Source organism: Chiloscyllium plagiosum, unplaced genomic scaffold, assembly GCF_037043375.1.
Source record: "Chiloscyllium plagiosum isolate Xiang-an unplaced genomic scaffold, Cpla_swu_hap1 HiC_scaffold_8, whole genome shotgun sequence".
Classification (NCBI taxonomy): domain Eukaryota; kingdom Metazoa; phylum Chordata; class Chondrichthyes; order Orectolobiformes; family Hemiscylliidae; genus Chiloscyllium; species Chiloscyllium plagiosum.
Window position 1 is genome coordinate 114795314 of NW_028270146.1, and position 25119 is coordinate 114820432.

Consider the following 25119-nt stretch of genomic DNA (forward strand, 5'->3'; position numbering starts at 1 on the left):
GGAGAAAGTGAGGTCTGCAGATGCTGGAGATCAAAGTTGAAACTTTATTGCTGGAACAGCACAGCAGGTCAGGCAGGATCCAGGGAACAGGAGATTCGACGTTTCGGGCACAGGCCCTTCTTCAGGAATGAGCAGAGAGTGTTCAGCAGGAGAAGATAAAAGGTAGGGAGGAGGGAGAAGATAAAAGGCAGGAAGCCTTCCTGACCTGCAGTCTTCTTCTTGACCTCTCTGCCTCCATCCTACTCCGACCTATCACCCTCACCTTGACCTCTTTCCACCTATCACATTTCCAACGCCCCTCCTCCAAGTCCCTCCTCCCTACCTTTTATCTTCTCCTGCTGAACACTCTCTGCTCATTCCTGAAGAAGGGCCTGTGCCCGAAACGTCGAATCTCCTGTTCCCTGGATGCTGCCTGACCTGCTGTGCTGTTCCAGCAATAAAGTTTCATCGTTGAATAATCGGCCCGAGTAAGCGCCGCCATCTTTATTCGGGGCAATGATTCACTGGGCACGTGCGCGGCCGCCAGCTTTGTAGGGGGCAAAGTTCAGAGGGGTGTATGTACAGCCTTCCCTGGTAAAAAGAGTCATAGGGCAGGATTTACACAGCGCACATTCAAACCCAGAGAAATGTTTTTTTTCTTCTGGATTTGTTTCGTCATTCATTTAAATGATTTGGATGTGAACAGAGGCCGTATAGTTAGTAAGTTTGAGGTGACACCAAAATTGGAGGTATTGTGGACTATGAAGAAGGTTCTCTCAGAGTACAGTGGGATATTGATCAGATGGGTCAATGGGCTGAGGAGTGGCAGATAGGATTTAATTTAGATAGATTAGGTTAGGATATCTGGTTGGCATAGGTTGGACTGAAGAAGTCTGTTTCTGTGCTAGACATCTTTGACTGTGGGATCATAAAAGTGAACTCTGCTCTGGTTCACCTCTGGGTTCTCTGATGTCCACTTGTTCATTATCTAGCTTCCTCAGTCTCTCATGGGTGTATTTTTGCTCTGTATAGTATTTTACTATTACTTTCACAGCTGTTTTGTAAATGAATTGAAAAATGTAGAGCTGGAAAAACACAGCAGGCCAGGCAGCATCCGAGGAGCAGGAGAATCGACGTTTCGGGCATAAGCCCTTCTTCAGGAACGTAAATGAATTGTCCACTGCTGACCGGCTCCTGACCATATGCTGTTCCATTATCAGGTTATTTTTTTCCACAATATCTTTGACAGTCAAGAATTTTTTTTTCCAATAAGCGAGTGCATTTTCCTTCAATTTCTGACAGTCAAATTCGCACCATTTTTATTCCCTGTAATTCATATTGCACTCCCTGAAACATCACCTGTGTATTTCTCCTTCCACAGAAACCAGTGATCAATACCAAAGCCTTGTTGCCTGTGGAGAGGGTGATGTTTGACTTCCTTGTACAGCTGCAGTTTGTGTGGTGAAGGTGCTCCCACAATGTGGTTGGGTAAGAGACATTACAGAGTATTCATTCAGCGATATCGAAGAGCAGAAGATATCTGTACAAATCATCATGGTTTTAATTTCACAAAAATATTATTGAGAACTTTTGACATAAGGCTACAGATGGAGAATATTGTGTCCAGTGACCAAAACCATCGCCAAATAAGCAGTTTTTCAAGAATGCCTTAAAGGAAGAAAGTAGATCTTAGAGGGTTAAAGTGGGGATTCCAGACCATGTTCCCTTGGACTCTATAGAAACAGTCACACAGGTGAACTCAAAAATAAACACATCATTGAGAGTCTGAACTAAAATGAGTTATTGAGATATGAAAGGGTGTGTGGTGCAGGGAGATAGGAATGATTACAGCCAGGAATTAATTCAAAGGTGCGAAAGTAAATTGTTGTTGCTTATAAATGGGAGTCTTTTGATTGATCAGCAAGTTTTGGTACAAGTGAGCACTTCGGCAGTAGAGTTTTCAAAATTCTTGAGATTATCGGGAGGGTGAATGTGGGATGCTGGCCAGGAGTGGGTTTAGATGATGAAATCTAGAGTTAACAAAAGGAATGAATGAGAGTTTCAGCAAATGAGCTGAGACTGTGGTGAGGTCAGGTGATATCACTGAAGTTGAAATAGTGGTCTTGGAGGGGGTCTGGCCTGTCATCCTCCCCTCATTCAGCTGTTTGTCAGTTTGTGAATCAAGTTTGTAACAAGCTCAGGAACTGAGTGGCCCTGGCAGAACCCAAACTGGGCGTCGCTGAGCAGGTTACTGCTAAGCAGGTATTTGACAGCACTGTTGATGACACCTTCCATCACTTCACTGCTGAGCGAGTGTGGACTGATGGAGGGGAATTGGCTGAGTTGGATCTGCCCTGTGTTTTTGTGTTGGAACATCCCTGAGCAATGTTCCACAAAGTCGGTAGGTGCCGGTGCTGGAGCAGTATTTGGCTTGGTGGGCAGCAGGTTCTGGAGCACAGCCAACAGTATTATTGCCAGAATATTGGCAGGGCCCATACCTTTACACTGCTTATCCATTTCTTGATCTGATTTGAAATGAGTTTTCAACCAAATCGATTCATATCTGTGATGTCAGGGACCAATGGAGAAGGCTCATCCACTTGGCACTGCTGGCTGAAAATCGCTGCTAATGCTGTCCTCTTATCTGTTGCATGAATGTGTGAGACCCCTCCATCGGTAAGGCTGGTGATATCTGTGATGCTTCCTCCAGTGAGTTGTTTAATTGTCCATCACTACTATTGACTAGGAGTGGCAGAACTCAGGTCTAATCTATTGCTTATGGGATCACTTAGTTCTATTTGGTGTTGCTTGTGCTGTTTGGCATGCAGGTTTGGTAGCTGCACCAGGTTGGCACCTGATTTTTAAGTATGCCTGGTACTGCTCCTGCATTCACCATTGAACCAGGGTTGATTCCCCTGGCTTGATGTTAATGGTTGAGTGGGGGATATCAGGCCATGAGTTTCAGATTGGGCTGGAGTCCAGTTCTGCTGTTGTTGGCCCACAGTGAGGCGGAAGTTGCAGGGTCAAGAGGGCTGATTGTGTGGTTGTATTTGCTCGTGCATTGGTAGATGTAATGTGGTCCATCTAGTTTCATTCCTTTGTTGAGACTGTGCAGTGATTAATACAATGAGTGATTTGATGGGCCACTGTCGGGTTTCTTTTCCTCAAGGACATTGTCAATGGCAGAAAAACATCCCCAATGGTTCCATGGTAAACAGTAGATTCTTCATTCCAGTTATTTTTTTCTTGACTTCAGAGCCACCCTCAACCAATTTGGGATTCAAACCTGAACTTCAGTTATATATTTTAATATTCTTGATAAATGATAAATACGACAGGTTTGTTCACTTATTTTTAGAATCACTATCACAGGTTGTGTTTATTGTTTTGGAAATAAATAAATGTCCATTATCCTGCCTCCTCCATCCTCCCCTCGAACAACAAGAGTGAAGAGCACATGGAGTTTCTCTGTCAATAACATTGAGACAATCCGATCAGCTGCCTCTGCTTCTTCGCTCCTTCTCCACTAGCCCACCGAGCCAAACTGCCTCACAAGGGTGCTCCTCATTTTAGTCCTAAACTTGCATTTCCTAGAGTCTCTTGTCAAGCCTTATTAGAGGTCACCTTGAACATTTACCCGAGTGTAGCTAAATCATGGACATTCCAAATCTCTGTCTCATCCACCTGCTTGTCACCGCCCTCCCCACCCCCCTTGCAATTCACAGATATTGTTCCATGATCTGTCTGTCTGTTATGTCCTTCTCTCCCATTTTGCTAAAACCTAATATTTGACCTCACCATCATTGAAAAATCCTGCTCCATCTCCACTCTCCCTTTCCTTTCTGAATTCATTGTATTTGGGGTCCCTCCAGGATCTATCCTTGGTCCGTCCTGTTTCTCACCTACATACTGCCAGGAGGTAACATCGCCCAAAAGCACTGTTAGGTTTCACATGTACACTGACAATGTCCAGCTCTCCCTCCCCATCATCCGTCTCCATTACTCCACTATTACTCAGTTATCAAACTGCTTACCATGCTTCGAATAGCTGCAATTCACTCCAATGAAGCACTGTAATTGTTAAACCCATTGCCTTCAGTTGCTATTCCAAATTCATTTCCCTTACTGCTGTGTCCCTCCCTCTCACTGGGAAGTGTCTGAGGCAGAACTACATTATTCACAATATTGCTTTCATATCTGACCCCAAGGTGACCTTCTGATCGGACATCTACACAATCAGAAACCACGAATTCCAATCTCTAAAACGTTGCTTGTCTCCTTCTCACCCCAGCTCCATTGCTACTGAAACCCTAACCTCTGTCGGTGTTGCCTTTAACTTGACAAATCTGAAACAGAACCCTTGATTCCGCGACTGACCCACAATCTGGTTCAAGACTCACCCGTAATGGGACACATCCTCTCCATATTTACCCTGTCAAACCTCGACAGAATCCTGTATGTTTCAAAGAGATCACCTCTCATTCTTCCAAAGTCCAGTGAGTAGATTCCCAACTTATTCAGCCTTTGCTTACAGGATAATCCTTTCAAAATGGGGATCATCCCAATGGATCTTCTCTGAAATGCCTCCAATAAACTGCTCTATTTTATTAACGAAAGCGACCAAATCTGTTCATGTTACTCCAGATGTGGTCTCACTCGCCATTTGTTTAGTTGCCCTAAGGTATATACTCCAAACTCTTATATGGCAAACTCTTTGAAATAAGGGACAGCATTCCATTCCCCTTCCTGATCCAATGTTGTAATTGTGTGCTAGCTTTCTGTGTTTCCTGCTCATTTTCCCCCAGTCCCTTTGTGGTGCAGTTTTCTACAGTTTATCCAAGTTATACTCTATTTGCTAACTTGTCGCCCACGTTTCCTGTGAATATCTCTCTGTAAGCTGTTTATAATCCTTTTGGAACTTTCCTATTATGCCTTTTCTAGGAGATTTCCGCCCTCATTATTCGAAACATGTACTGTGAGCACTGGGCAGTGGGTAGCATGCGCAGTTGCTATCTTTCAGGGATACTCTGTTTCATGACTGGGAGGAGCTTGCTGCCCATTGGTCAGAATGGAGACAACTTGCCCATCAAGCTGCATGAGCCTTTCACACCCCATGTCTTATTGAGGAGGCACAGCGGCAGAACGGAAGGAAAGAAAAGGAAGCAAATCCTGCTCTCCATATCTCACTGAATCTTGGGACATTCTGTCCTATGTTCAGTCACATGAAGTCCCAAGGTGGAAACTCAAAGAAACCCACATAGATTTGCCCTTGAAGTGCCTGCTAACCTCCACCAGGGATAATGTGTAGAGTCATCCTGGGCCAGGAGGAGGGGATTGTATGAGTTTCAAACTTGAACTGACAGTGACGGATTTTATAAACTTGTATTACAGGCAGATATTCAGATGGTAATCTCAGTCATTGTAACGCCAAACTCTGACAGAATTACTCCATTCATCAGGACCTGGATATTCATATTGTGTGAGAGTATTGTGTTCCAGATCAATCCCATTTGCTGCAGAAAAGTTCTCCTTTGAATCAAACCATCCTCTCAATAGATCTTCCCAAATCTTCAACATGTGTCCTGTAATCCTTGTATAATGAGCTGATGGGTGTAAGGTTTATTATTATAACGGGTAACTTTTGTAAACCACTTTGTCACAGCTCCCTAAATTTCCTTTGCTACCAGGAGAACAATCTCAGTTTTTCCAAACCGCTGATTCCCCAATGTCTGTTTGCTTTCTATAAGGTACACATCAGATTGTGTTGGAACATTCTCCACTTGCCTGCATCAGTGCACCCCCCCTCCCAATAATATTAAAGAAAGTGAACATCCTCAGGATAAAGCACTGTACCTGAGTGGTTTCCCATCCACCACCTTCAGCATTCCCTCTCCCCACCCTCGAGGTACAGTGACATCACTGTGTAAAAGATCAAGTCAGTATTGTCCATCTGACCATAGGACTGCTCTCTCATTAGAGAGAGATGTCTGGTAGTGGTTAACCTGAATATTACCACAGCGCAAGCAAGGGGAGAGGTTGAAAAGGAGAGTCCATTAATTGTGGATGGTTATTCTTGATATGTATTAGCAACACACATTGCACGTGAACAATTAATGTTAAAAAAGCCCCACAAATTCTGCAACTAAAATCCCCCATTCCTTGATCCATCCTGGTTCGCACAGACCCAGCTGCTCTGAACCCTGTGGGTGATAGCATAGAGCAACAGTTGCACTAAACCTCACTGTCTGGAAGAGAGTGAGAGACAGAAATCTCGATGGCATTTACAATCTATTTAGGAACACACTTGCAAGGCCAAGGCTGACAGGTCTATGGGCTCTGTGCTGGAAAATGGGATTAAAATAGTTAGCTGGGAGATTTCTTTACAGCAGAAACCCAATGGACCACAAAACCGTTTTCTGTCATGTAGACCACAGACGCATAATATAGGAATATGACAAGCCACAATAGAAACCAGGTCAGAGAAGGTGATATTAGAATAGATGATACGTGATTGATTAATGTTTTTTGGAGGAAAATGTGACAGAGGTTAAGCGGGACATTGTGGAGCTCTGGGTGCAGGAATCTGAAGTAAAAATGGGTTATCCTGAAGGCTGGAATTAAAGAAAGGCACATCACAGAGATTTGTGAGGGCGGACATGATTAAAGATAGAGAGGGTGTTGAGACTGGAGGAGATTAGAGATTGGAGGATGTTGCAGAGATTGAGATGTTTTTGATGCAGAGATAGTGATAGTTCTGAGGCTAGAGAGGAATTATTGAGATAAGGATGAGTTGTTAGCTTTCCCAACACTACCTCTTTACTGATAAATGATTGTTTCTCTGTCCTCATCTGCCATTGCCTCCATAGGCCTGTGACAATGAGAGTACACAGACAGTATATTCCTGTTAAGGCCAAGGCTGGGAGGCATCGAGAATGCTGCATGACCTGCGAAATTGAGGCTCTGGTCAAGAAAATGAAGGAAGGATATGGCAGGTACAGACCACTGTGTGAATCCCTAGAGGACTATAAGGGCAGTAGGAATATACTCGCGGGAAACCAGGAGGCAAAAAAGGGGACATGAGATAGCTTTGGGAAATAGGTTTAAGGAGAATCCAAAGAGATTCTACAAATACACTAAAGACAAAAGAATAACTAGGCAGAGAATAGCGACCCTTAAAGATCAACAAGACTGTCTATGGAACAGCAGGAGGTGGGAGAGATTCTGTAAGTATTTCATGTCAGTTTTTACTGAAAGGGGATATGGATGTTAGAGAAGTTGGAAAAATAAATAGTGATAACTTGGCAAGTGTACATATTACAGAGGAGGAGGTACTGGATGTCTTAAAATGCATAAAGGTGGATAAATCCCTGGAATCTGATCAGGTGTATCCCAGAGCTTTGTGGGTAATTAGGGAAGCTTTTGCTGGGCCCCTCACTGCAATATTTGTATCATCGATCACCACAGGTGAGGTGCTGGAAGACTGGTGCCATTATTTGAGAAAGGTGGTAAGGAAAAGCCAGGGAACTATAGACCAGTGAGCCTGAAGTCAGTGGAAGAGAAGTTATTGGAAGGGATTCTCAGGGACAGGATTTACATGTCATTGGAAAAGCAAGAAATGATGAGGGAGAGTCAGCATGGCTTTGTGCACTGAAATCATTAACTTGGACTTGAGAAAGACACAAGGTTTCACATAACACACTGGTTAGCAGGTTCAACGCCATAGAATTCTGGTGGAACTAGCTGTTTCGATACGGAATTGGCTGGAAGGTCAAATAGTCATAGATGGACAGCACAGAAACAGAGACCCGTCGGTCCAACCAGTACATGCTGATCAGATATCCCAATGCAATCTAGTCCCACCTGTCAGCACCCGGCCCATATCCTTCGTATTCATATACACATGAAGATGCCTTTTAAATGTTGCAATCGTAATGGCCTCCAACACTTCCTCTGGCAGCTCATTCCATACACGTACCACCCCACTATCTCTGCATCAAAAACATCTCAATCTCTGTGTGAAAACGTTGTCTCTCAAGTCTCTTTAAAGTCTTTCCCCTCGTACCATAAACCTATGCCCTCTAGTGCTGGGATCTTCCACGACAGGGCAAATACTTTGTCTATTTATCCTATCCATACACCTCATGTTTTTATATACATAGATAAGATCACCTCTCAGCCTCTGACGCTGCAGGGAAAACAGTCCCAGTCTATTCAACCTCTATTCAACCCCCAGCCTAGCTCAAATCCTCCAATCCTGGCAACGTTCTTGTAAATCTTTTCTGAACCCTTTCAAGTGTCACAACATCCTTCCAATAGGAGGGAGATCAGATTTGTATGCAGCGTTCCAAAAGTGGCCTAACCAATGTCCTATACAGCTGCAACATGATCTCATAACTCCTGTACTCAATGCTTTGTCCGATAAAGGAAAGCATACCACATGCCGCTTTCACTATCCTATCTACCTGCACTCCAAGGTTTCTTTGTTCAGTAACACTCCTCAGGACCTTACCATTAAGTGTATAAGTCCTGCTAAGATTTGCTTTCCCAAAATGCCACTCCTCAGCTCATTCACCCATCTGATCAAGATCCCATTGTACTCTGAGGTAATCTTTTTCACTGTCCACTACGCCTCCAGTTTTGGTGTCATCTCACTAACTATACCTCCTATGTTCACATCCAAGTCATTGATATAAATGACGAAAGGTAGTGGATCCAGCAGTGATCATTGTAACACTCCACTAGTCACAGGTCTCCAGTCTGAAAAGCAACCCTCCATCACCACCCTCTGTCTTCTGCCTTTGAGCCAGTTCTGTATCCAAATGGTTAGTTCTCCCTGTATTCCATGAGCTCTAACCTTGCTGAGCAGTCAGTGTCATAGTGGAGGGTGCTTTTTGGACTGGAAGCCTGTGATGAGCAATATGCTGTCAGGCTGGGTGCTGTGTCCACTGCTTTTTGCCATTTATATAAATGATTTCTACGTGAATAGAGGAGCTATGGTGAGTAAGTTTACAATAGACACCAAAATTGGAGGTGCAATGGACAGCAAAGTTACCTGAGAGTACAATGAGACTCCAATCAAATGGGCTGAGGAGTGGCAGATGAAGTTTAATTTCAATATATGTGAGTTTCTGCATTTTGGAAAAGCAAATTAGGGTGGGACGTATACACTTAATGGGACTGTCCTGGGGAGTGTTGCTGAACAAAGACACCTTGGAGTGCAGTTTCATTGTTCCTTGAAAGTGGAATCATAGGTAGACAGGGTAGTGGAGAAAGTGTTTGGTGTACTTGCCTTTATTGATCTGTGCATTGAGTGCAGGAGTTGTGACGACATTTTGCGGCTGTACAGGACATTCATTCAGCCACTTCTGGAATTCTGCTTTCAGTCCTGGTCTCCCTGCTATTGGAATGATATTGTGAAACTTGAAAGGATTCAGAAAAGATGCTAAGATGTTGCCAGGGTTGAGGGATTGAGCTATAGGGAGAGGCTGAATAGACTGAGGCTGTTTTCACTGGAGAATCGGATGCTGAGAGGTGACCATAGAGGTTGATAAAATCGTTAGGGGCATGAATAGGATGAACAGCCAGGGTCTTATTCCTGTTTAGGTGAGTCCAAAACTAGAAAGCACAGGCGTGAGGGAAAAGATTGAAAAGGATTATTAGGTGCAAAGTTTCAAGCTGAACGTGGTATGTGTATGGAATAAGCTGCCAGAGAAAGTGTGGAGGCTGGTACAGTTACAACATTTAAAAGGCATCTCATTGGATATGTGATTGGGAAAGGTTTAGAAGGCTATGGGCCAAGTGCTGGCATACGGGACGAGATTCATTTAGGATATCTGGTCGGCATGGACAAGTTGGACTGAAGGGTCTGTTTCTGTGCTGTACATCTCTATGGCACTAATAAATTAAAATTAAGATAGGTTTCTCTTTTATGGAGCGTTAGCAGAAGGTCAGACAATTCTCCTTGGAGCTGAGAAGGTTAAGCAGTGATTTCGACCAGGAGTTGATTTGTTTCCAGGATATTTCATTTACAGAGAGACAGAGTGAGAAATTTTAACGTCACAATTTTTAGTAACTATTTTCAGGGAACTGGCAAATAATGCAAAGAAAAATGTGAAGATTATTTCACTCACTAAGTTCTGAGCATCTGGGACAGTTTGAAAGACAGCTGGATGCAGATTCAGTAGTTATTGTCAAAACAAATTTGAAATTTAACATTTTTAAGGAAGGATTTGGAGGGCTATGTCCAAATGGGAGGTAAGTTGGGACTGACTGGCAACATCTCCAGTGGGAGAGAGTACAGCCCCAATGGGCGGAATATCCCCCAGCCCCTGTGCTCTGTGATACTGACCCATTCACTGTGAATGATGAAGCTCATCACAGGGCAGAGCTGTAGAGATGTACAGCATGAAAATAAACCCTTTGGTTAAACTGGTCCATGCTGACCAGATATCCCAACCTAATCTAGACCCATTTTCCAACACTTGGCACATATATCTCTGCACCCTTCCTATTCATATACCCATCCTGATGCCAAATGATATAATTGTACCAACATCCTTCACTTCCTGACAGAAGATTCCATATACGCACCAACCTCAGTGGGGAAAAAAAATTGCCCCTCAAATCCATTTTAAATTCTTCCCCTCTCATTTTAAACCCATGTCCTCTCATTCTGGACTCCCCCACCCCAGGGAAACGACCTTGTCTATTTATCCTACCCATACCCCTCATGATTTTATAAACCTCTGAGGTCACCCCTCAGCCTTTGATGCACCTGGGAGGATCCCACCATTCCGGTCACAATGGGGCCTGGCTGATTGACCAATAGGAGAGTTGGCGTGGTCCTCCAGCCAATGGGAGTGAATGAGGGGTGGGTTCAGCAGGCCAACACATGATCATCAGCTTTGCAGGCGCAGTGTCACTGTGAGGGAGGACTCAGTGAGTGTGAAGGGAGTGGGAGAGACAGCAGAGACTGGGAGAGAGATGGAGTTAGTGTGGACTGGGAGGGTTGATAAACACTGTTTCAGTCTGCTGGACCTGAATTAGATACTCCGAGTAAATTAGAACCAAAAGAACTGCGGATGCTGTAAATCACACACAACAACCAGAAGGTACTGGAAAAGCTCAGCAGATCTGGCAGCATCTGTGAAGAGAAATCGGTTCGCATTTTCGATCCAGTGACGCTTCTTCAGGAACTGATGTTGCTGAGAAAAAAATGTCGGTTTTAAGCAGAAGGTAGGGGTTAAGGAGTAAATGATAGGTGGGGATAGAGTCCAAAGAGAGAGATAAGAGCAGTTGGACAAAGGAGTGGATAATGATCTGAGGGGGAGGGTGAATAGCTGTTTATGGGGACTGCTAGTAGCTAACCATAGGTAATGTGTAATGGAAGGCTACATAATTGGAAGGCTACGTAATAACAAGGCCTGGTATGAGGTGTTGTTATTCCAGCTTATGTTAAAGTGTGGCGCTGGAAAAGCACAGCAGGTCAGGCAGCATCCAAGGAGCAGGAGAATTGACGTATTGGGCATGTCAGCACTTCATCAGAAATGTGGGTGGTGGAATACGGCTGAGAGATAAATAGGGAGGGGTGTTTGGGGTTGGGGGAAGTGAGCTAGGGAGGCAATAGGTAGTTGTAGATGGGGGTAGTGGTGAGAGGGTGGAATGGATAATTGGAAAGGAAGATGGACAGGTGGGACTGTTCAAAAGGGTTGTGCCGAGTTGGAGGGTTGAATCTGAGATAAGGTGGGGAGGGGAGATAAGGAAACCTTGATGCCGTGTGGTTGAAAGTTCCCAAGGTGTTCTTCCTCCAGGTGTCGGGTGGCTCGGATTTTGTGGTGGAGGACTTGCATGTCCTTGGCAGCGTGTTGGCGGGGGGTGGGGGTGGGGGGCGGGTAGCTGAAGTGGTCGGCCACAGGGCGATGGGGTTGGTTGGTGCATGTGTCCCAGAAATGTTCCCTGAAATATTCCACAATTTGGCGTCCTGAGAGCAAAGGACACAATCGGTGAGGTGTTTGGGTGGGCAGGGAAATCTATGCCTGGATGTGGGAGGATCCTGTGATGCCTTGGATGGAGGTGAGAGGAAGGTGTGGGCACAGGTTTTCCACCTCTTGCAGTGACAAGCGAAGGTGCCTGGAGTGGAGGATGGGTTGGTGGGGAGCGTGATCTAACGTGGAAGTCACAGAGGGTATGGTCTCTGTGGAATGCTGAAAAGGGTGGAGAGGGAAATATGTCTCAGGTAGTTGGATCTGATGGTGCAAATAGCAGAGGATGATGCGTTGTATCTGGGTGGAAGGTGAGGATGGTGGGATTCCATCTTTGTTGCATTTAGAGGGGTGGGTTCAAGGGCAGTGGTGTGGGAAGTAGAGGAGATACACTGGAGGGCATTGTTGACCACGTGTGAGGGGAAATTGCAGTCCTTGAAATAGGATGCCATTTGGTATGTTCTGGAGTGTTCTTCCAGCTTGCATCAAGCTTCACTGGAACACCGCAGTAATATGAGACAGAGATGTTGGACAGGGAACAGTCTTGTGTGTTAAAGAGCAGGCAACTGGAAGCTCAGCGTCTTTTTTGCAGGCACAGTGTAGATCATCAGCCACCATTTCCACCACCGCCACTGAGATGCTAGAAGGTTCCTGTCTCCTCCATTAACAGCTTTCCAACTCCACTCCAGGCATTTCCAAATATTCCTGTCTCTCTTTGGGCTCTGTCTCCACCTATTAGTTACTCTTTAACCCCTATCTCCTGCAGTCCAAAGATGTGTAGGTCAAGTGAATTAGCCCAGCTAAACTTCCCGTAGTGTTCAGGGATGTGCATTAGTCTGGGGAAATGGAGAGTAATAGGATAGGGGAATGGGTCTGGGTGGGATTAACTTCGGAGAGTGGGTGTGGAATTGTTGTGCCGAAGGGCCTGTTTCCTGAAGTGATTCTAATTTTCCCAGCTGTCATCGGTTCTGAGGACGGGGCATTGGACCCATCATGACCCTTGGTGTGTGCAGGAGGCAGAAAGGGGAGAGTGGCAGCAGAAACCGGATGAAATGTATCAGTGTAGACTGGGAGGGTTTAGTTACACTCTGTGCAGGTCGTTAGTCTGAATTAGAAACTCTTGGTCCCACATTTGCAGCAAAGGGGAAGATGGCTTGGGCTTCAGGCAGTGAGAGGACCTGGGTTATGGCTGCCATCTTTACTTGGGGTAAGGTACCGCAAGGAGCATGCACGTGTCCTCTTCCTGGGTGGGGGGGGGGGTGATTTGAAGAGGAGCATTTACACATCAAACACATACCAAGAGAAGTGTTTGCCTTCACTATTCATCTTGCACTGACAATGAGCTTTGTTTTGTGAATTCATTTTATAGGATATTAATTGAGAATAATTGAGACTGGGATGTCAAAAAACAAGTTTCTATAGTTAGCGGAGTCATCAGGATCTGAATATCATTGGCATTAAATTGTGGAATGAGAAAGGTTTGTCTGTTCTGTCTGTGGGAAATTATCTTCAATATTTTTGTCAAGCCAAAAGCAGAAAGATGTTCAAGTCCATGGTTGGATCACCCTTGGGGTATGTGTTCAATTCTTGGCCCTGCAGCTGTGGAAGGAGGTATTGGCCTGAGAGAGAGCACAGATTTATCCAAATTACACCTCATCTTTTTGCAGGATCTGTCAGATTTAGTCACAATCATCCACTTTATAATGTTAATCTGTAAACTCCCTACTTCCAATTCTCTGCAAATTTCTCATTGAAATTCCTTGTGGACTCAAATTCCAGCACCATTTCAGGTGGAACATTCCAGATTCTGACAACTGTCTATTCATTCAGAAACTGCTGAATTCCATTTTAACTCTGGGGTTACAAAGGGCTGAATTGAAAGATGCAATACTGGTCCTGAGCTCCCATTGAGGTGCATTGGAACAGTACAGGAGGCTGAGGGAAGTGTAGGTGTGAGCAGACAATGAAAATGGCAGGGCTGCACTAAGAGTGCTGTTTGGCTCAATGAGAGTGTTTTAGAGTTGGGTGTAAATAGTGAGGTGAGACGTGGAGAAGGTGAACTAAAACTGAGTTTCAGCTTCAGGCCTTTCAGAAGTTCACAGTCCCAATGGGAATAGCCAATTTGTCAGTAATACCTGCGGAGTATTTAAGTTTTTAAAGTATGAAATATCAGCTTAAGTAAATTTTTTTTATTATCTTAGACATGTTTAAAGTGAAGGAAGGTTGCTAACTCATTTAAATTCTCTTAATGGGAGTAACTAGATGAATATAGAGAGATGTTGTGACAGGACACCTCAGAGCCGTGGTGTGGTCCTCTTGTACAATGTGGGAAATAAGGGCAGCTTCCAGTGTCCCTGACGGCGATGTGTGCAGGAAGGGTTCCCATCTGCAGTTACTGGGAAACTGCTTTTCAGAGTTGGAGTTGTGAGTAGACTCACTGTGGAGCATCTGCGATACTGAGAATGTTATGGACAGCACGTTTAGTGAGTCCGTCACACTGCAGGCGAGAGTTACACAGGCAGAAAGGGAATGGGTGACCATCAGATCAAGTAAAAGGCTCAGGAAGGGAGTGTAGGAGTCCCCAGTGGTCATCCCCTTCTCAAACAGATACTGTATACTGCCTGGGACTCTGTAAGGGTGGGAATGGGTGGGGTGGCTTCTCGGGAAATCAGCAACAGCCAGGTTCATGACACCACACAGAGCTCTGCTGCACAGAGCGGGAGGAAAGAGAGGAAACACGGCAATAGTGACAGGGGATTCAATACTCAGGGTTAGGGCGGGCACTGTTGTGGCCACAGACATGAATCCAGGATGGTACATTACCTCCTGGAGCTAGGATCCGCGATATCATGGAGCCGCTGCAGGACATTCTGGAGCTGGAGGGTAAAGTCAGTGGTTGTGGAACACATAGATACCAATGACATTGCTAAACAAAGGGATGAGGGCCTGAAAGCTGGATATAGGGAGATCAGGGATGCATTAAAATGTAGCTCCTGAAATGCAATAACGCGAGACTTGCACCCAGTGCTATGTGCTAGTGAGAGCGTGAATAAGAGGGCAGATCAGCTGGATATGTGGCTGGGGAAATGGTGTACCAAAGAAGGCCTTAGATTCTTCAGGCACTGGGACTGTTTCTGGGTGGGACCTGTACCAGCCTGAGCGGTTACACCTGGGCAGAGCTGGGAGAAATCCCATTGGTGAGGTTGTAACTAGTCTGGCAGGGGGATGGGAATTAAAGTGTAGGCTTAGATGGGTCAGATTCAGGTCAGGGAATGGGAGGTAGAATATGAGTGATGTAGCCAGCAGCTCAGAAAGCCAAAGGAAAGGAGGATTAAACGAAGATTGAGTCCCTGTTCATCCATCAGTCCTGACATCCCAGGAATCAGAGTCAACAAAATATGGAGTTGTATATTTCTCTGTCTCCACTTGCTTCAGCAAAATGGTGGAAATCTGTAATAAAACCAAAACGTGCTGGAGATCCTCAGCAGGCCTGGCAGCATCTGAAATGGTGACAGATGCAGGAAACACTGCAGCCTTGAAGAAGTCACACCAAGCACTATAATATCAGTTACACGCTGAGTGCCAGGACGTGGGACTAGAGTAAATAGGAGCTTGATAATCAGCATGAATACGATGGGGTTGGAAAGTTGATGTTTCGGGTCAGGACTATTCATTGGGACTGACAAAGGGTCCTGACCAAATCATCAACCTTTCTGCTCCTCTGATATTGCCTGACCTGCTGCGCTTTTTCAGATCCACATTGTATAGACCCTGACTTCCAGGATCTGCAACCCTCAACTATCTTCATATCCCAGGAGTCAGGCTGATGACCCACCTTTACTCTCTCTCAATAACCTGGATAGCTCCCCTTGGGAAAGGGGAACAAAGGTACACACACTACTCCAGATGTGGTCTCACCAAGACCCTTCCAGAAAGGGATCCCTGCTCCTGTACTCGAATCCTCTCACTAGGAAGGTCACACATTTACATTCTCCACTGCTTCCCACTCCTGTCTGCTTCTGAGAAGAAGGAATATTGGAGAAATACGGAATAAAATGGGGTCACAGTCTCTGGTATAAAACTGTTGAATACAATGCCTCCATATTCTCCATTCTGGTCATCAAGCACACATACCTGGTGTGATCATTGAAACACTTCTTCAAGGCTGCAGTGTTTCCTGCCTCTGTCACCATTTCAGATGCTGACGGACCTGCTGAGGATCTCCAGCACTTTGTTTTCTCTGATGTAGAGTACTGAAAGGGGGGATTTGTAGTTGAGAAATTCAAATTGAACTTCATGTTACTGGATCCGTGCCGATCTGAATATCATTGGCCTTTTCATCCGGATGGAAAGGTGTGCATTCTGTCTGTGGGCGAATATTTCAAATGTCAGTGTGGCTGGAAAAAAGTACTGAGACAGCGAAGTCCATGTTAGCGTGGGGACTGTGGAGAGAGATTTCATTGGTTTTTGAAAGTCTAAAAAATCATGGCACATTTCCCAGGAACAGTTAAGCCACAGATTGGTTTTGTATGAGGGCAATTTACCATGAAACCAGAAAGACAAAAGGATTCCTGCATCATGGAAGAAGCTGTGAAAATGGGATTGTTGTAATGGAGTGAATTATCGATCATGGATTGTAATCCATTGGCGTTGTCACGTCGTTTCCAGCACCGTGGGGAAACACGGGAAATGTGATGAGTGCAGTGTAGGTTTCAGTTATTAAACTGGAAAGGTGCAGAAGAAATTTACAAGGATGATGCCAGGTCTCGGGGGTCTGAGTTACAGGGAGAGGTTGGACAAGTGAGGACCTTTTTGTTTAGAGCAGTGGAAACTGAGGGGGAATATTTTACAGAAGTGTATAAGATCATGAGAGGCATGGGTAAGGTGAATGCACTCAGTCTTTTTCCCAGGGAACTAAGGACTGGAGGGCATCAGTTTATGATTAGAGGAGAAAGAATAAAAGGGAAGCTGAGGGGTAAATGTTTTATACAGAGGGTGGTATGTATATGGAATGAGCTGCCAGTGTAAGTGGTTGAGGTGGGTACATTAACAACATGTAAAAGGCATTTGGACAAATACATGGATAGCAAAGGGTCAGAAGCAGATGGGCCCAGTGCAGGGAAATGGGGTTAGCGTGGATGGGCATTCTGGTCAGTATGGGCCAGTTTGGGCCAAAGCGCCTGTCTCTGCTGTAGGATTCTACAACTCGTAAGTGTATTTGCTATTTCTCCCACTAAGTCTGTTGGTATCCTGGCATGTATTCCATCAGGGCAATGAGACTTGTGTACATTTAGCTCCATTAACTTGCCCAGCTCTAACACTTTCGTGATAATGATTGTTTCTTGGTCCTCACCTTCCTCAGTCTCCTTTTCAATTACTGGCATGTTCTTCGTATCCACCACTGTGAAGACTGACTGCTGTGTAATCATATTCTTCAACCCTGCTGGAGAAGAATAACTAGGCACAGAACTCTGAGAGGTCTTCTTTGAGTCTTTATTGATGAGACATGGCAGTTACCTGGATAGTGTACATGCAAAACGCCTTCAGGCAGCATCAGGTAACTCCCCGCCTGTCTGGTGTATGCTCCCATTCTTATACCTTTTGTGGTTTGTGACTTTGAATACAGATGGTCTCTCAATGTTATCTCCATGGCAATGGCAGTTCAAAAGTCTAGTTCAGTTCAGTTCAGCACTTTGTGGTTAAACCACACACTCCTCCCCCCCACACCCCCATGGCTCCCTCAAGTATCTGACAGGCGCTTCAGTTTCAGTGGGGCTTTCTATCGGGATTCTGATGTGGAGGAGCCAGGGTTGGGGTGGGGTGGACAAAGTTGAAAACCACACATCACCAGGTTATAGTCCAACAGATTTATTTGGCAGTGCAAGCTTTTGGGGTGTGCTGTGATTTTTAACTTGATCAGGATTGTCCCTATGGTAACAGTTCAGTGCTGCAACAATTACAGAGGCCATATGTTCCCCAAACAATAGGTTTCCCTCTAGCAGGGTAAACTGCTATTCTGTCCCTGGGGATAGCTACTCGTCACTTTTTATCCCCAATTCCATCATGCTTTCTGTTGATCTTTGAAGTTTTTCCAATCTCCGAATTTCTCCTTGGTCTTTGCCAATTTGTATGCCTTCTATTTCAATTTGATAGACTACTTTATTTCCTTAGCAACCCATGGCAGATTGCTCCTTTTCCTACAGTCCTTCCTTTTCACTGATATATACTTTTGCTGAGAAATTTGAAAAATTGCTTTGATATTCCTCCACTGTCAACTGTCCCACAGTAAAGTCTTTGCTTCCAGTCTGCATTAGCCAACTCCTGCCTCATCCTATTGTAGTCTCCTTTGTTTAAGCACAGTATCTTGGGATTGGATTTAATCTTCCTGCTTTCCATCTGTGTTCTAAATTCAACCAGACTTATCACAAGTCTTTTTATCAGATTGGATGGGAGGCAATGTTTCCTGGGTGTTTTGGGCTTCATTGTCAGAGACCTTAGCTTTGTAATAAAATATAAGATAGATATTCACAACAGAGTATTCTGGACACTGTGAATGTCCTACACATTCTAGAACCATAAATCACTGTCTCCCCTCAGTTTAAAACTGCAAAATCATTATCTCCTGCACGCTTCCTCACTATCTAAGTTTGGAACGCTAATCCACTTAACTATCCTGCATTTTCCAGAAATCTCCTTTGGTGAAGTTGGTGATTTTTGGATTCAGCTTTCCAGTTATTACCGTAAGAAGATAATCACCGGGCACAGGAGAGAGAATGCAGCCCTTCGAACCAGCTCCACCATTTAATACCATGATGACTGAGCTCACCTCGGTCTCAGCTGGATTTTCCCACCTGCTGTCTCTCACCCTTCAACTCATTGCAAATTAAACATCTGTATCTCTTCATTAAATTTGTTCATTGTCCTGGCATCCACTGCATTTTGAGTAGGAAATTCCACAGATTCAGAACACATTGAGATAGGTACATTCTTCTTCATGAGAATAGAATAGAGTCTCTATAATGCAAAAACAGGGTATTCATCCATCGATTCCACACCAACCCTATAATGAGCATCCCATTCAGACCTTCCCATTTCCTGTAACCCTGCATTTCCTGTTGCTAATTACCTAACTGGCTCATGCATGAACCCTGTGGGCAATTTGGCATAACCAATCCACCTAACCTGCACATCTTTGGACTGTGGGAGGAAACTGGAGCACCGAACAAAACCATGCAGACATGGGGAGAATGTGTAAACTCCACACAGTTGCCTAACGCTGGAATCAAACCCGGGTCCCTGACGCTGAGAGGCAGCAGTGCTAGCCACTGAGCCACCTCTGCTTAAAATCTGCTGCCCATTATTAACCTCCCCACCCTGAAATTGGCTGAATGTATATTCCTTACGTCAGAAATCGGGGTGTCTAAGCGGATGTCTCAGTAAATCCCAGTGACAGCCCACATGTCCTGTGTGTCTGAATAGATATCCTATACACAACACCCTCCAGCCCACACTTTATTTCACTTTCCAGGGACAGGTCTCCAGGGGCTTCATGGGGACTACAACTTCCACAATCCCTGAGGCAGGGACCACACGTGTGTGGGAAAACCCAGCACTGTACATGTACAGAATGTGGGAGGGTTTTGGAGCATGTTCTTTGGGGTAGCTAGCGGAAAGCATTTCACACTGTGATTGGCTGGAGAAGGGACGCATCTGCTTGTAGTATTGATCTGTTAGGGGGGGTCAAAGTGTCACTATGCCCAGATGGGACCAAGTTCCATTCGCAACTTGTCATAACACTGGGAATTGACTAATGGGAAACAAGGAAGGATCTGACCCATTCTCCCAGACTGAAGGTTCCTCTTCTGTCCAGGATCTGCCACCTCCCTGTCTGTTTGTTTCATTCTGCTGTTACATTATTGACTTGCAGCAATTGAAGGGAAATGAAGTGAACCCAGAAAGGGTGCAGAGTCTAACCAGGGACGGGAAGTAGTGGCATGGATCTGTTTATCAGTAACATTCATGAGAATGTGGAGGGTGTACATTGGGGGTAGCAGAGTCAGAATGATGGGAGAGAGTAAGTGGGCTGGAGGGTTACAGTATTGGGGGAAGAAAGGGGAAAAAGATTTTCCAGAGAAACGAGAATTGTCTGTTCTGAATTTCTAATCTGTACATATTCCTTTATACAGGGTGCTAGATGGTGAAGATTTGCAGACTGAAATCTCAAAATCATGTGCCGATCGTGATAAAGTTAACCAGCATTTGAAGAACCAAAGATGGAGAATCACTCGGCCAAAATCCTGCAACACTCTCCCTCCCAGCATTGTCGGTCTATCTGCACCAAATGGACTGTGAATGGTACAAGACAGCAGCTCACTACCATCTTCTCAAGGGTAACCAGAGATGGGGAATAAATGCTGGCTGAGCCAGTGATGCCCATATCCTGGAAACGGTTTCTATCTCGAGTTGCTGAAACGCAATTGATGTTAATGCAGGATGAAGAGGGACGCTGAGTGCATCCTCCAGGAGGCAGCACCATCACATTACCCCTGCCTACACCCACACAGTAACACAGCAACGCCACTGGAACAAAAGGCAGTGAAACCAAAGGAGGACTTAGATATAGTTCTTTGAGGTAAAGTCATGAAAGGGGATTGGAACACAGCAGGAACAGGAGACTGAGCTGGATGGTCAGCTGTTACCCCTTGAATAGTGGAGCAGGATTGAAAGGCCGAATGGCCTCCTGCTGCTATCTCCCAGGTATGTATATAGCCATGGAGCCCGGGTAGGAAGAAGTAGGCAGGGCAGGGATTCTCCAGGAGATTGCACCTCCACATCAGTTTTCAGTGAGGGCTGGTTTGATGGATTTTATTTAACATTTGTCTTTAACACAAGGTTTGTGAATTTGGTTTTAAAGTATTGTAACTATTTATTCCACAATAAATAAAACTAAAAGAAAAGAAATGAAACTATCTGAATATAACAGTTTTTAAAAATTTCAAACGCCCTGTAAAACAAAATCCTGTCTATTCCTGGACACCATCACTTTCCAGTTACTCAAACTCCAGGGAAATATTCCCTCCCTGTCTGAACCATTGGTTTGATTTAACTGCTTTTCAGTTCTCCTTCTGTGACCTGTGAAGTGTACTTTTTCCCCCCATTTCTCCTACCCAGAGTGTTATCTCACTTCTGGGTAGGAGAAGCTGAGCAACCTTCCCACGTTCATCATTACGCCGTTTTGGGTTTTGTTAATATATAATCACCAGCAGTAAATCACCCGTGTAACCAATTGAATATTTACAAACAAAGCCCATTACAGGCAAAGCAAACCATTACAAATGACAGAGTGGGAAGGGACCAAATCAAAGTAGAGTTAGGGGTGAGGGGGCAGCAGTGGAGATAAAGCACTGTATCCCCTGCGATGCCCACCTCTATCTAAAGGCATCGAGAGCATTGATACATACCACATGCTCCTTCTCCAAGGACACCCTGCTTTATCCTCAATCATAGAATAGCCTTTATCCTCAATCATAGAATAGAATCCCAACAGTGTGGCATGAGAGAATTGGCCCATCAAACCCCACCAACTATCCAAAGAGCATCCCACCTGGAGCACTCTATCACTGTAACACTGCATTTCCCATGGCTGATCCACCGAGTCTGCACAATCCTGGACACTGTGGACAATTTCGCACAACTGATCCACCTAACCCACAAATATTTGAACTGTGGGAGGAAACCAGAGCACCTGGAGGGGGCCCACACAATCATAGGGGAATGTGCAAACTCCACGCAGTCTGTTGACCAAGGCTTGACTCCAATTTAAATCAAAACAGATGATCCCTGTGCATTGTCACATTGCTGTTTATTGGAGACTTATTGCCCAGAGAGACATCCTGAGATTCAGAAAGAGACAATATAAATTGAGTCAACTCCAGCCGAGTTAATGTGATTAACAACAACATCAATACTCCAACAGTGCCATCAGACCTCGTACCTACTCTATCATTTACGATTTTTAACCCATGGGAAATTTGTTACCAGCTTCGATGACAGCCATAATGCTCTGACCACTTTGGAGCCAGTGCAAGTCAGTTCTAATAGTTATCAATAGATTGAATCTAACCAGGATGCCCCACAACAGGAAGTGCTCTGACACTCAATGCCTGGTAGTCAAGGTCATTTTCCTAAAACCACTCACGTCTGGCAATACCATTGAAGATATTTTATACAGTAACCTTTCAGTCTCAATTGTCAGTTCCAGTCCATGAAGCAGCCAGTAACATGCACCAGTGAATTGAATTCTAACAGCAGCATTGCCCTGGCAGGAGAGATTGAGGAGCTTGAAGCTGTCTTCTCTGGAGTATCTAAACATGAAACACTTCAAATGAACAAAAGTCTTCAAGAGCTCGAAAGGATAGATACAGGAAGGATGTGCTCCTAGACTGGTGTGCCTGGAATAAAATAAGCACTAACTACGGTATCTTTACCCAGCATTCCCTTTAGCTGCATAAATGTTTAAGATTTATTTGCTGCTCTAATTCCACTCTCTTGATCACTCCCATTTTTAACTGCTGTAATGTTGATGTCTATGCAAATGTATAAAATATAATTTAATCCATCCCAAAACCTCTCTGTACCTGTGTCTCACTTGTGTTCACCGAGACACTCATTCAATCTGACCTCTTTACAAATCCTGCCCTGATATTTCCTTAGATGTCTCAGAATGAAATATTCACTGAATTGTTACTTTGCAAAAAGAGGCTGATTGGCTGATCAGCTCTCCAAAGGATCACCTCACCGAATGCCAATCTTCTCCCTTTACCGCATAAACCTTCCCATTCGTCCTCTTCCAATAACATCGGCGAGTTCACAACGATCCACAGCGATTGGATCTGTTTTGTTTGTTCATGGGATCACGGCATCACTTGCCGGGGCAGCATTTGTCATCCATTGTAACTGCCCAAGAAATCGTTCAGAGTCAATCCCATTACTCAGGGTCTGGATTCACACGTAGGCTGGACCAGGTCAGAATTAACACAGTTTCCCAGACCCAATGACATGAAGAGTTGATTTCTGGCCTATTATCTTATTTCTGAAATGATGATGAATAATCTTTGCAGTAGTTGAATAATAATAATAATATTGAACAATAATAGTTGAATTAAAAGTGAAAGACCAAAATGTGTTTTATTCTGATTGAGCACGTCGTCCTATTTTCTCAATTATTGACAGTCTCATTCCCCTCGCACCAGAACCTGTTCCAGAGAGTGTTACAGAAAAGGCAGAATGGTCAGCTGCAGGTGGTCACCTGACCGGTCACTGGACCCAAAGGTTCACTCTCCACAGATGCTGCCAGATCTGCTGACTTTTTCCAGCAATTTCTGTTTTTGTTCCTGATTTCCCAGCATTTTCAGATGTTTCGTTTTTGAATATTGATCTTGTCTGTTGCAGAGGAGTTTATTGATGAGTTTGGAGAGTTTTGAAAATTGCAAGTTAGGCCACAAATCAGCCACGATCTATTGAATGGCAGAGCAGGGTTGAAGGGCTGAATGGTCTCCTCCTGTGCCAATGAAAGTTGTCCATCTGCAGCTTGTGGCAACATTTCTCCTCACTGTTCACTTCACATCCATGTCTAACACACTGTTACTGACTGAACAAACCTCCTGTGTTTGAACTAAACCTGCCCATGTTCAGTGGCTCCCTCTCCTGCCACCCGGGTTTAACTCTCATCATGGAATGCTGTCTCGTGTTACTGCAGGAATGCCCACAAGGACATTCTGGAGTCTGTATCCCCTGGGATTCAAAATCCCCATTTATTTCCTTCTTCCTCTTTCATTCTGGCTATTGAACTCTCAGTTTCAATCCATTCTCCTGTCATGCTCTTCAACATGCCCATGTGGGTGGACTAGAGGCAGCTGGGATTTAATGAAGGGAAGTGGGGATTAGGCGGAAGCACGAGGAACGGTGATAGCAAAGACCGTTCTCATTGTAACGGCAGAGTTTCTCCATGACCCAGTGAGTGGTGAGGCACCTGAGTTTGTGGGGGAGACAGATTCAATCAGGGATTTGGGAAAACACTCAGACATTGACCTGTCCATCTGATTGTTAACTCAGACAGAGAGACAGAAATAAATATGCACATTTAGATAGCACCTTTGATGTCCTGGGGCAATGAAACATGCTTCCAACTCAATTATTTCAACCTGAAGTCTCTGAAAACCCGACATAAAGCTTCCTGCTTGTACCAGGTTGTCTCTCAGCTTCCTCTTGAGAAAAGAGTTTTAAGCTGTTTAGCCATTCCTGCTGATTGTAACCTTGTAAGATTTATGACCGAACCTTTATTTTCCTGTTCCCTGTGAGCGACATCAGAGCAGAAACAGGTCCTGACTTGCCCGGGTTTTGGTTGAAGTATTTGTATTTACAAATTCATTCTCACCCTCAAATACAGTGTGAAATTGTTATAAAACAGAAGGAAAGGAGCGAGTGAGTACCCACAGAAACACCAAGGCAGCATATGTACCTGAGCTGAATGACCATGGCATGAGGAAAACGTGACGACAATCACAACTAGTTAGAATCACAGAATCCCGTAGGTGCAGAAGGAGGCTATTTGGCCCATCGAGTCTGCAATAACCTGCTCTCCCACCATATCCCCATAACCCCACATTTATCATGGCTAACCCAACCCGCCGAACCTGCACACTACAGGCCATACTAACATGGTCAATCCAGTGAAGCTGCACATCTGTGGACAGGTCACAGATTACATCCAAATGCTCGGAATTGTGGATGAAAGCACACAAATACTTGACTCTGACACAAATGCTCTGATTTTCAAAATAAAATCTGGGGGAAACTGCAGACAGAAAGATTTCCAATTATTTCTGGAGGAAGAGAATTCAAAATTCGTGCCACTGACCCAGGGGGTGCAGTGAAGTCACAGAGGCCTGGGAACCATCAGAAATGTAACAGGATGTGAGCAAGGTGGGGGTGAGGCAAGGACAAAAAGACAGTCTGTCACACGGGGGAAGGCAGGAGAGATTAAATAGCAGAAATGGTAGTCCCTCAAGGCCACGGGGAATGGATTTAGGGCTGGGAAAGAAACCAGGAAACAAGGTGAGCCCCTGTCAAAGAAATACATTGGCAAAATAGATTATAA

The 25119-nt window shown here is 44.7% G+C and overlaps 1 long non-coding RNA gene across 2 annotated transcripts; it reads left to right on the forward strand.

The window, feature by feature from the left end:
- The first annotated feature begins 1358 nt into the window (after nt 1-1358).
- Nucleotides 1359-20718, forward strand: LOC148149520 (uncharacterized). 2 transcript variants are annotated; one of them, XR_015757794.1, is made up of 2 exons: nt 1359-1467; nt 20147-20718. It is a non-coding gene; the product is annotated as an uncharacterized LOC148149520 (long non-coding RNA). The 2 variants fall into 2 exon arrangements; XR_015757793.1 differs by lacking the exon at nt 1359-1467 and adding an exon at nt 6850-6971.
- Nucleotides 20719-25119: the final 4401 nt, after the last annotated feature.